Source organism: Rhincodon typus, chromosome 8, assembly GCF_021869965.1.
Source record: "Rhincodon typus isolate 14 chromosome 8, sRhiTyp1.1, whole genome shotgun sequence".
NCBI lineage: Eukaryota > Metazoa > Chordata > Chondrichthyes > Orectolobiformes > Rhincodontidae > Rhincodon > Rhincodon typus.
Window position 1 is genome coordinate 27403351 of NC_063339.1, and position 11113 is coordinate 27414463.

Below are 11113 nucleotides of genomic sequence, written 5' to 3' on the forward strand. Positions count from 1 at the left end.
GTGGAGAAAGTGTGTGTTTTGGGGGGGGAGAGATAGAGTGAGTGTATTTGTGTGTGTGTGTGCGAGGAGGAGAGTGTGTGTCTCTGTGGGGGGCAAGAGTTAAACCTATAGATGTGATAGAGATACAAACTGTCGCTAGTTTTTGAGTACTGTAAAGTGCTGGTGTTGTGTTAGAAGGGATTGTATTTTTACCGTGTTTCAAAATCTTTCAAACTGTGCTATATGTAAATGGCTTTGTTTATTGTTTCATTTTTCTCTTCTGCGTAATACATTTCTGTGTAATTGTTGAACAAAATCTGCAATATTGCATGCTTGTGTTTCAGTGAAAGACTACCTTGTTAACCAAAACAAAAAATCTATCAAGCCAGATTTTGATCTGGGACTTCTCCTGAAATAAAATCAGCTGGGTTTATAATGTAAATCAGCAGTGTGATGGGAAACTTCGCATCTGCCTGCATGGAAAAAAGTTCCAACAACAGCAGCTTAACACCATCCAGGACAATGCAGCTGGTTAAATTGGCACCACATCCTCAAACATTCCTTCCCTCTGCCACCAATGCACAGATACTAACATCCACTGCAGAAGATTACAGTAAACTTCCAGCCCACAATCTCAGTTTTCAGGGATCATCCCTTCAATCAGGTCATCCCCTGAGGTTCTGTCTTCGGGTCCTAGTCTCTCCTACTAGTGGAAACATCATCTCCATGTCTATTCTATCCAGGCATCTCAGTATTCTGTAAGTTTCAATCAGATCCCCCTCATCCTCTAAACTCTCATCTAGTACAGACTCAGAGTCCTCAGCCACTCCTCATAAGTCTAGCCCTTCATACCCAGGATCATTCCTGTCAACCTCTTCTGGACTCCCTCCGATAACAGCACATCCTTCCTTTAGATACGGTGCCCAAAGCTGCTCATAATATTCCAAATGCTGTCTGAAAACCTCGGGAGTACACCTCTGCTCTTGATTTCTATCCTTGAAATGAATGCTAACATTGCATTTGCCTTCCTAACTGCCAGCTGAACCTGCATGTTAACCTGAAGAGAACTTCAAAGTCCCTTTGTGCTTTAGATTTCTGAAGCCTTTCTGCATTTAGAAATAATCTATGCCTCTTCTTTCCTATCTTCCAGCAAGATGGCAGCAAGGTAAGTCATTCCATTCGGATCTCCACTCTGCTCACCAGTTCTCTTTCTTTCTTTGTCCTTCCTTTTTTTTTCCCTCCATTCTTCTCTCTCCCTCTGTAGTTCTATCCACGCACCCACCCCTTTTAACTAGCTACATAAGGAATCATGAAAGAGCTAGGTGGCAGCTGGGAACCGCGTGGCGGGAACTGAACAGCAGGTTTTGTCCTGCAGTGATGGCAGATCAAGTGTGGGCTGAAGCAACAGCAGCGGATCGAGAGTGGGCCAGTAAGGCAGCTGCAGCGAGATTGGGCCAGTGAGGCGGCCCAGAGCAGGACGCTGGTGTGGGCTAGAAAGCCCTGAGTGGGACTGCAGCAGTAGAAAGGAAATTTGGACTCTCTTAAGTTATCTTTTTGTTATCTTATTCTAAGTTAACATGAATGGTGCCATATATGTATGGTGAAGGGACACACTTTTCACTGTTTTTTCACATTGAATACACGTGACAATAAATGATTCAGTTCATAAGTACATAACCTCACAATTTCTCACATTGTATTCCATCTTTCACTTTGCACACTCTCCTAGCCAGTCCAAGTCCTTCTGCAGCCTCCTCACTTCCTTAATACTGACTGTGCCTCCACCTATCTTTGTCATCGACAAACTTAGCAACAATGCTCTCAGTTCCTTCGTCCAGATCATTAATGTACAAAGTGAATAGTTGTAGTCCTAGCACTGACCCCTGTGGAACTCCACTACTCGCAGCTGCCATCTGAAAAAGATCTCTTTATCCCCACTCTCTGCCTTGTACCAATCAACCAGTCCTCTATCTATGCCAGTACCTTGCCCCTAACACTATGGACTCTTATTTTATTTAGCAGCCTCCTGTCCGGCACCTTGTCAAAGGACTTCTGGAAATCCAAACAAATCACATCCACTGGATACAGGTGTTTCCTCCAAGTCAGTTTTGGCTGAGTGAGGGTCTTTCAGGCATTACTGAATATGTCACTTCTTGAAGTAAGCCTTCACTGAGTCTTTTGAAGCATTTCCTTGGTACTCCCCTCACTCAAGTGCCTTCCTTGAGCTGGGCAAAGAAGGTTTGCTTTGTTAACCGGAACTTGGGTATCCTAAGCATGTAGCCAACCAAGTAGAATTAGTTTCGGATAGTCATGGTCTCAATGCTGGTGTTAGTACACCTGCCCTCCCAGTTGATGTAGAGAATCCATCTCCAATAGCATTTATGGTACTTCTCCAGGGCCTGGAGATGGTGTCTATACATAGTTCAAATTTGGAGTCATATAGCTGTCAGATAGACGAGTGACTTATACATACTGATCAGTATCAGTAAGGATGTTACAGTTGTTGAAGACTCTCATCCTTAAAAGTGTCTGAGGGCAGTGCCTGTGGATTGGATGTGGTTATGCATCTCCGCATCAATGTCAGCCTCAGACGAGAGGTGGCTCCCCAGGTTGGTAAAATGTTCCACATTTGGGAGGATTTTTCCACTGATCTTAGTGGAGTGATAGACCAGAATTTGGCCTGGGATGGACTGGTGAATAATTTGGGTGGTCTTGCGTTTGAGGCTGAGACCAATTCTCTGGGATGCTTCTGCAAAGGTGTTAGGCGAGGCTTGAAGATTCTCTTCTGAGACAGCAGAGATGACATTGTCATCCACGTTTCAGAAGTTTCACAAGCAATGTCAATGTAGTTTCCTTCTTGAATTTCAACCGATTGAGATTGAAAGGTTTACTGTCCATCCTGTGGACAATTATTCAGTAATGAATTTTACACTGCAAATACTTTTATTTCCTTCCAGTCAAACGATTGTGCAACAAACTTCATTTCGAATAACTTTTTTTTAACAATATTTTTCTTTTGGCATATTTTATTTCAAGACAATTGTATGGTCCTACATGTACATGGGAGGTCAAACCACAGTCATGAACTTTGTTGCAGTCCAGAAGTAATGAAGTTCAAATCAAATGTTACTGGCAGATTTTGAAGTTTCTCACCACCACTGAATTTTAATGAGAGTTATGTCCATCTCAATTAAGGCACAAACTGTTGACAGTAATGCTTGGCTATTGTCATGGCAATAGACCATAATTCCAAATTATTTATGGATCTATTGAACTACATGCCAGAAGATGGCTGAGAATGAAGATTCATTGGCTACACAGTTTACACTCAGTCCCATGCTGCATCTGAAGAAAGCCAACAGCACTTCAGAAAGCAATCCTTCAAAGGCAGAGATGTCATTCAAAAACTGGTCTAGTAATGATGGACTGATTTACCCCTCAATAGAAAACCATCTTCTGTGTGATTGTGTCCTGGACTACAGACATGACGTTGGTTTTGTTTTATTCATTTACGGAATGTGGATGTTGCTGGCTAGGCCAGTATTTATTGCCTATCCCTAACTGCCAAGAGGACAATTAAGATTCAACAATATTGCTCTGGGTCCGGACTCACATTTAGGTCAGACCAAGTCAACAATTTCCTTCCTGAAAGGATGTTTGGGGAAATCCTATTTGCTTCACTACAATCAATTACATGATCATCATTAGACGCTTTAATTTCAGATTTTTTTAAACTGCATTCAAATTCCACCATCTGCTGTGGCAGGATTTGAACCCAGGTCCCAAGAACATTAGTGATAATACCACTAGGCCATTTCCTCCGAGTTGAAAGAAAGGAAGTGCTGGGCAAAAGATTCCTTTGTGTTTCGCCCTTCCAGTATTGAACGACTACAAGCCTCTGTTTATAGGATAGATTGAACAACTTCAGACTACTCTCCTTGGAGAGAAGACTGATTGATTGATAGAGGTTTTCAAAATCATGAGTGGGCTGATTTAGATAAGGAAAACCGTTTCTTTTGCGAGCAGGAATATGACCGAGAGGACACAAATTAAAAGTGATTTGCAGAAGATGCAACAGCGATGTGAGAGACCTTTCTCACGCAGTGGGTAGTTACAGTGTGAAATGTGGTGGAGGCAGGCTCAATTGAGACATTCAAAAGAGCATTAGATGATTATTTGTATGGAAATGGTGAGCATGGATATGAAGAAAAGGCAGGAGCTTGGGACTAGGTAATAGAACTGGCGTAGGCATGATGGGCCAAATGGTTCAGAAAAGATTTACAGGGATGTTGCCAGCAGTGGAGGGTTTGAGCTGTAGGGAGAGGCTGAATAGGCTGGGGCTATTTTCCCTGAAGCATCAGAGGCTGTGGATGAGGGACATGGTCAGGCTAAAGACTGTTGCCCAGAGTAAGGGAATCTAAAACTGGAGGGCATAGGTTTAAGGTGAGAGGAGAAAGACTTAAAAGGGGCGCTAGGGCAATGTTTTCATGTAGAAAGTGATTCACGTATGGAACGTGCTGTCAGAAGAGGTGGTGGAGGCTGGTACAATTACAACATTTAAAAGGCAGCTGGATGAGTATTTGAATAGGAAGGGTTTAGAGGGATAGGAGGCAAATGCTGGCAAATGGAACTAGATTAATTTAGGATATCTGGTCACATGGACAAGTTGGACTGAAGGGTCTGTTTCTATGCTGTACATTTCTATGACTCTAAATACATGGAAACACCAATACCACCTGACTCATAACAATTCTGTGTGCTGACGTGCTACCTCATGGCCTAAATTCCACTTCGCGAAAGTGTGCTGCAAATGGACACAACGGAAAGTGTCCACTGAACACTACTGCATGCTAACAGAATCACCCCTATTAATGGCCACAGCATTTCAATACATTTGTTATGGACCGTCAGAGGCATGACTTTCTAGAGGTTTATAAAATCATGAGGGGCATGGATAGGGTAAATAGATAAGGTCTTTTCCCTGGGGTGGAGGAGTCCAAAACTAGAAGGCATAGATAGCTTTAAAGTGAGAGGGGAAAGATATAAAAGGGACCTAACGGGCAACTTTTTCACGTAGACAGTGGTGCATGTATGGAATGAGCTGCTAGAGAAAGTGGTGAAGGCTGGTACAATTACACATTTAAAAGGCATCTGGATGGGTATATGAATAGGAATGGTTTAGAGGGATATGAGCCAAATGCAGACAGATGGGACTAGATTAATCTAGGATATCTGGTTGGAAGGGACGAGTTGGACCGAAGGGTCTGTTTCCATTCTGTACAGCCCTATGATTCTAAATACATGTAAACACCAATAAGACCTGCAACTTCCTCTCCAAGCTAGTCACCATCCTGATGTGGAACTACATCGCCATTCCTTCAGTGGTGCTGGGTAAAAATTCTGGAAATCCCTCCCTAATAGCATTGTGGATATATTTGTGCCAAGCAGTTCAAGAAGGCAACTCACCGTTACCCTCTTTCTCAAGGGCAACTATGGACAGGTGGTCATGTTGGCTCAGGCAAAGCCCACATCCCCTGGATGAATTTAAAAAAGAATGTACTGTCCTTTCACCCATTACAACTCTAGTCAGGAATCATACTGTAACTGAAGCTGAAAAACCAGTAGACTAGTCACAGAATCAACAAGGAACGACAGTGGTTTGGAATGGTCAGTAAACAGATTAAAGTTACTTCAAAATTTAAACAGTAGATCAGAAACATAGCAACTGAGTCTTATGGTGCACTCTCAGTGCAACCCAGTGCAAAAGTATAATCTTGATGTCCAGAAAAGTCCAGAAACCTGGAAGCTACATTTGAGAAGAGGATTCTATGCTCAGTGAAGAATGCGACAAACAGGCGTGATTGGAGAATGGGCAAAGTAAGGGCGAAAATGCACCCAACTATTTGACCAGAGTTTAAACAAAGGGAAAGGTTGCCAGAAGATGGTCAAGGAATGAAATACTGATGCACAGTAAGAAGCTTCTTAGGGAGCTGACCACCTAGGAGGATTCTATTCATATTTAAAATTAATAAAAACAAAAAGATCATATTTCAAAGCTGAAATTTAAATTTAAAATAACTTAACTCATGAAGAGAAAGAAAATCACAATATCTGAACTCGGATTAAGTGAAGAAGTCGGAAAGCTGTATTTTGAATAAATATTGAATACATTTTTCTATAAAATTCAAAAGTGATAATTGCTGCAGCAATTAATGTCAATCTAAGAATGCTGAATGCCTCACAACACATGATGTAAACTACTGATACTATTTTTATTGAGTAGTCAGAAGTCTATTAAGTAAGAAGAGAGTCCAGAGCAGGCATTCTAATTTTATTGGCAGACAACTTGAATATTTTGCCCTTTTACACAGCATTTTTCAGAAAGCTGTCACTTGGAAATAACTGAAGTAGAAACCACAAATACAAAGTGTTTTTCTCCTGGGTTGTAACAGATCAATAATTCAGGAAGGTTTCCATATTATCAACAGGGTTGATAACCATAATGTAAGTGCTGCCACACTCTTCTGACTTTCCTCCACGCCACTGTAATACGCTATCTAAACCAGAGGATGCACTGTTCTTTAAGATCCACACTTTTATGACATTTGAAGTGTGTGCAATGTTTTAAGGGTAAATCATCTTATGTCTGCCACAATTTGATTTACAGAAGAGTCAATTAAGAATTATTATGGAGTAAAAACTGGATGAGGTTATTAGTAAATCTGCAGCAATCCTGGCTTGGGTCCTGAAAGGTTTCTTTCAGAATTATTTCTCTTTGAAGTGTAGTACAGAAATACGAACTTTTAAGTGAAACATCCCAAAATCCCACTAAATGTATCATTCTTAATATAACAGTTGCTTGCAGTGACATTTGAAGACAGACAGGAAACAAGAATGACGCTCTCAGAAGTGTCTGTAATGTATAATAAAATGTCACACACTGCCTGCATTGGAGTTTTAGAGAGTTTTCCTTGACAATTTTCAGGCTATACAGAAGAAAATACTTGTGGAGCTAATCAAGGCATTTCTCATTATGTTGCTTGATATTGACCCTAGAAACCAAAAACAGAAATATATGAAAACAGGTCACAGACCTGAAGTGTTAACTCTTTTTCTCTACTTACAGATGATGCTAGATTGCTGAGTATTACCAGCATACTCTGTTTGTATTTCAGCTTTCTGGCATTGACATTATTTTGCTTTAAAAGCAAAAATATGTTCCATTCCTGAGCATCAATATCGTTTACATTTATTAGCAAATAATTCTGCATTAAAAATAAATCAAACCTGTCTAATTAGCTACAGCCTATTCACAAGGCTACTTTCTACTTACGTTCAATCAGATTTTTATTAAAAATATGTATTACTTCATGACAAGAAATATAGGGACACTTTATTTCAAAGAGCCCAGCAAACTAGATTTGTGACTGCATTGTACAACTTCAAAGTACTTTACCTTCATCGTATTTCTTTAACTCCTATGATACTAAACAACCATCTGACTGGCTTCCATTGTCTTTAATATTAAAAAAAGACCGTACCAATGTCATTATTATACCCAAGTAGATTTACCACGGTGTAATCGTAATGAGTCAAATGTACAAAAGTGCCTAAGGAATTAGCATTCCATTCTGCACAATTTCAGAACATTTTACTTAATGAGTTAAAATCAATAAATAAAAATACACTTAATTTGTTATAGTTTTTAAACAAAATAAAAATTGCTTCATTTCTCCTGTAAAATGAATGCCTAATCATAAGACACCAGAGCTGAAGAAAGTATATTCATGACAAATACAATTTATTTTACTGCAGTTGGATTGAAGCCATCTATTCTCAAACCTATTGAAATGTTTTCTGCTGTGCAAAACATAATTCAAACTATTTCAATTCCAAAAAATAAAATGATTAATGTACAACACATTTTTAAAAATATACATTTTTGCAGTTCTTATGGTGTTGTTGAAGGCAGAATTTCTCATTGGTTACTTATTAACATGATAGAATTCAATATGCACAGTGGAAAAACTATCCTGGTGAGCATGAAAAAAGTGAGCCCTTGAGAGGGCTTCATTACCCATTATAACAAATCACTAGCTGTTTATAGAAGCAAATCCTGACCAGGAGTATGGAGTCCAGGAAATGATGCAAACATTCTGAGATTCCTTTTACTGACTGGTAATTAAATTGCACTGTATTCGGTTTCTTAACTGCTAAAATGATGTTGCTCATTTATCACAAGTCACTGTGGTCCTTCTGAGGCAGTAACCTCATCTGGCCGTAGACGTTTTGGAGCTGGTTCTTCAGTATTGTCTGGAAAGATGAAAGCGAGATTGTATATTAGTAACAGAACTCATGAACTGGAGCCAAACTCTCAAACTTGCAGGAAAAAAATGTTTTTTTAAAAACATTTGATGTTTTGATCTCTAACATCTACTGTATTTCCACATTCTGCTATTTTTCTGAGTTGCCAATTAACACCCTTGAAATGTATTTTATTAGTTTTTAGTTAATTACTGTTGGCAGTGCAATGCTGCCCTAATAACAGGCACACTAAACTGAACAGTCTACAATTTAAATGACACTCAATGTATTTGTGAATGGTAAACAGACACTTGTGTTTCCTGGCATGTATGATTTCTCTAAACAGTAACATACCATGATAGATCAGGTCATCAGAGGGATTGCAATGTTCACCCAATTAGTGATAGTTGGTTTGAAGCATGAATAAGATATCTGAAGGAGAGAATTAATCTTGGAGAGGCATGGTTTGATCAGGGATAGTCAGCATGGCTTTGTCAGAGGAAGGTCATGCCTAACAAATTTGATAGAATTTTTTGAGGTGGTAACCAAGTATGTAGATGAGGGTAGTGCAGTTGATGTAGCTTTTATGGATTTCAGTCATGGATTTCGACAAGGTCTCAGCTGGGAGACTAATAAAGAAGGTAAAGGCACATGAGATCTGGGTAACTTGGCAAGTTGGATCAAAAACTGGCTTAAAGTTAAGAAACAGAGGGTGTTGGTAGAAGCTGTTTGTGTAACTAGAGGCCAGGGATCGGTGTCAACTCCCTTATTGTTTGTGACGCATATAAATGATATACACTACAAGCAAGTTTGCAGATGACATGAAGATTGGCTAGGTGGTTGACAGTGAAAAAGAATGTCTTAGGTTGCAGGAGGATATAGACAGATTGAGCAGATGGGCTAATGGATTTAACCCTGAAAAGTGTGAAGTGATTTACTTTGGAAGAAGTAACTAGACAAGGGAGTACTCAATGAATTTAGTAAGTTTGCGGATGACACTAAAATAGGCAGTATCGTGGACAGTGAGGAAAGTTATCAGAAATTGCAGCAGGATCTTGATCAGCTGGGGAAGTGGGCCAAGAAATGGCAAATGGAGTTTAATATAGATAAGTGTGAGGTGTTGCATTTTGGAAAGTCAAATCAAGGTAGCAATCTCATGGTGAATGGTAGGGTCTGAAGGAGTGTGGTGGAACAGAGGGACCTTGGAGTTCAGGTACACAGTTCTCTGGAAGTGGAGTCACAGGTCGACAGGACAGGGAAGAAAGCTTTTGACACATTGGCCTTCATCAGACAAGGCATTTGAGTATAGAAGTTAGGAATTTATGTTGCAGTTGCACAGGACGTTGGTGAGGCCGCACTTAGAATATTGTGTTCAGGTTGAGTCACCTTACTATAGGAAGGATGTTATTAAACTGGAAAGAGTGCAGAGGAGATTTACAAGGATGTTGCTAGGACTCAAGGGACTGAGTTATAGGGAGAGGTTGGACAAGCTAGGACTTTTTTCTTTACAGCAGAGGAGATTGAGGGGGCATCTTATAGAAGTGTATACAATCATGAGAGGCATGGATAGGGTGAATGCACTCAGTCTTTCTCCCAGGGTTGGGGAATCGAAGACTAGAGGGCATCAGTTTACAGTAGGAGGGGAAAGAATACATAGGAACCTGAGGGACAGCTTTTTTTGTTACACTGAGGGGGGTACGCATATGGAATAAGATACCAGCGGAAGTGGTTGAGGCAGGTACATTAACAACATTTAAAAGGCATTTGGACAAATACATGGATAGGAAAGGTTTAGAAGGATATGGGCCAAGTGCAGGGAAATGGGGTTAGCATGGATGGATATTTTAGTCGGCATGGACCAGTTTAGGCTGAAGGGCCTGTCTCCGTGCTGTAGGATTCTATGACTCAATGAATGGCAGGACATTGGAAGCTCAGAGGAACAATGAGATCTTGGGGTGCTTGTCCACAGATCCCTGAAGACAGCTGCACAGGTTAATAGGCTAGTTAGGAAGCCATATGAAACAGTTGCCTTTATAAGTAGTAACATAGATTACATGGGCAGGGTGGTTATGTTGGAACTTTACAAAACTTTGGTTAGGCCGCAGCTGGTGTAGTACGTGCAGTTCTGGACATTACACTTTCAGAAGGATGTGATTGTGCAGGAGCAGGGATGTTGCCTGGGATGCACAGTCCTGTAGAGAGACTGGATAAGTGCAGTAGAAAAGGCTGAGGGGAGACCTGATTGAGATGTACAAGATTATGAGAGGCATGTACAGGATGGATAGAAAGAGCTCTTCCACCTAATTAAAGGATCAATAACAAGAAGGCATAATTTTGAAGTGAAAGGCAGAAGGTTCAGAAAGAATTTGAGAGGGTGGTGGGAATCTGGAATACGGAATCCACTGCCTGGAAGGGTAATTCAAGCGGGAAACCTTACAACCTTTAAAATATGATTGGATAAGTAGATGAAATGCCACAACATTCAAGGCTATGGGCTAAGTGTTGGAAAGTGGGACTAGTGTAGATTTCCAGTAGTTTTTTTGGTGCAGATTCAATAGCCCTGTGTAATGTTGTAAGATTATTAGATGTTGAAGCAGAATTAAGCCATTCTGCTCTTCGAGTCTGTTCCACCATTCGATCATGGATATGTTTCCCCACCCCGTTCTCCTGCCTTCTCCCTGTAACCTTTGATCCCTTTACTACAAGTCTATGTGCAATGTTGACTCGTGACAGAGCGGGAAACATGGAGAACAGACCATTTGTAATTTAAGTTTTGGGGCCAGATGATAGTAAATAGTGACTTGATTCAACCAAAAGGGGATATTGTCCA

The 11113-nt window shown here is 40.4% G+C and overlaps 1 long non-coding RNA gene across 1 annotated transcript; it reads right to left on the reverse strand.

Annotated features, from left to right (window-relative positions):
• Positions 1-6294: 6294 nt before the first annotated feature.
• Positions 6295-8294, reverse strand: LOC125483721. Its single transcript, XR_007262664.1, has 2 exons — positions 8191-8294; positions 6295-7031 (listed from the first exon to the last, which is right to left on the reverse strand). It is a non-coding gene; the product is annotated as an uncharacterized LOC125483721 (long non-coding RNA).
• Positions 8295-11113: the final 2819 nt, after the last annotated feature.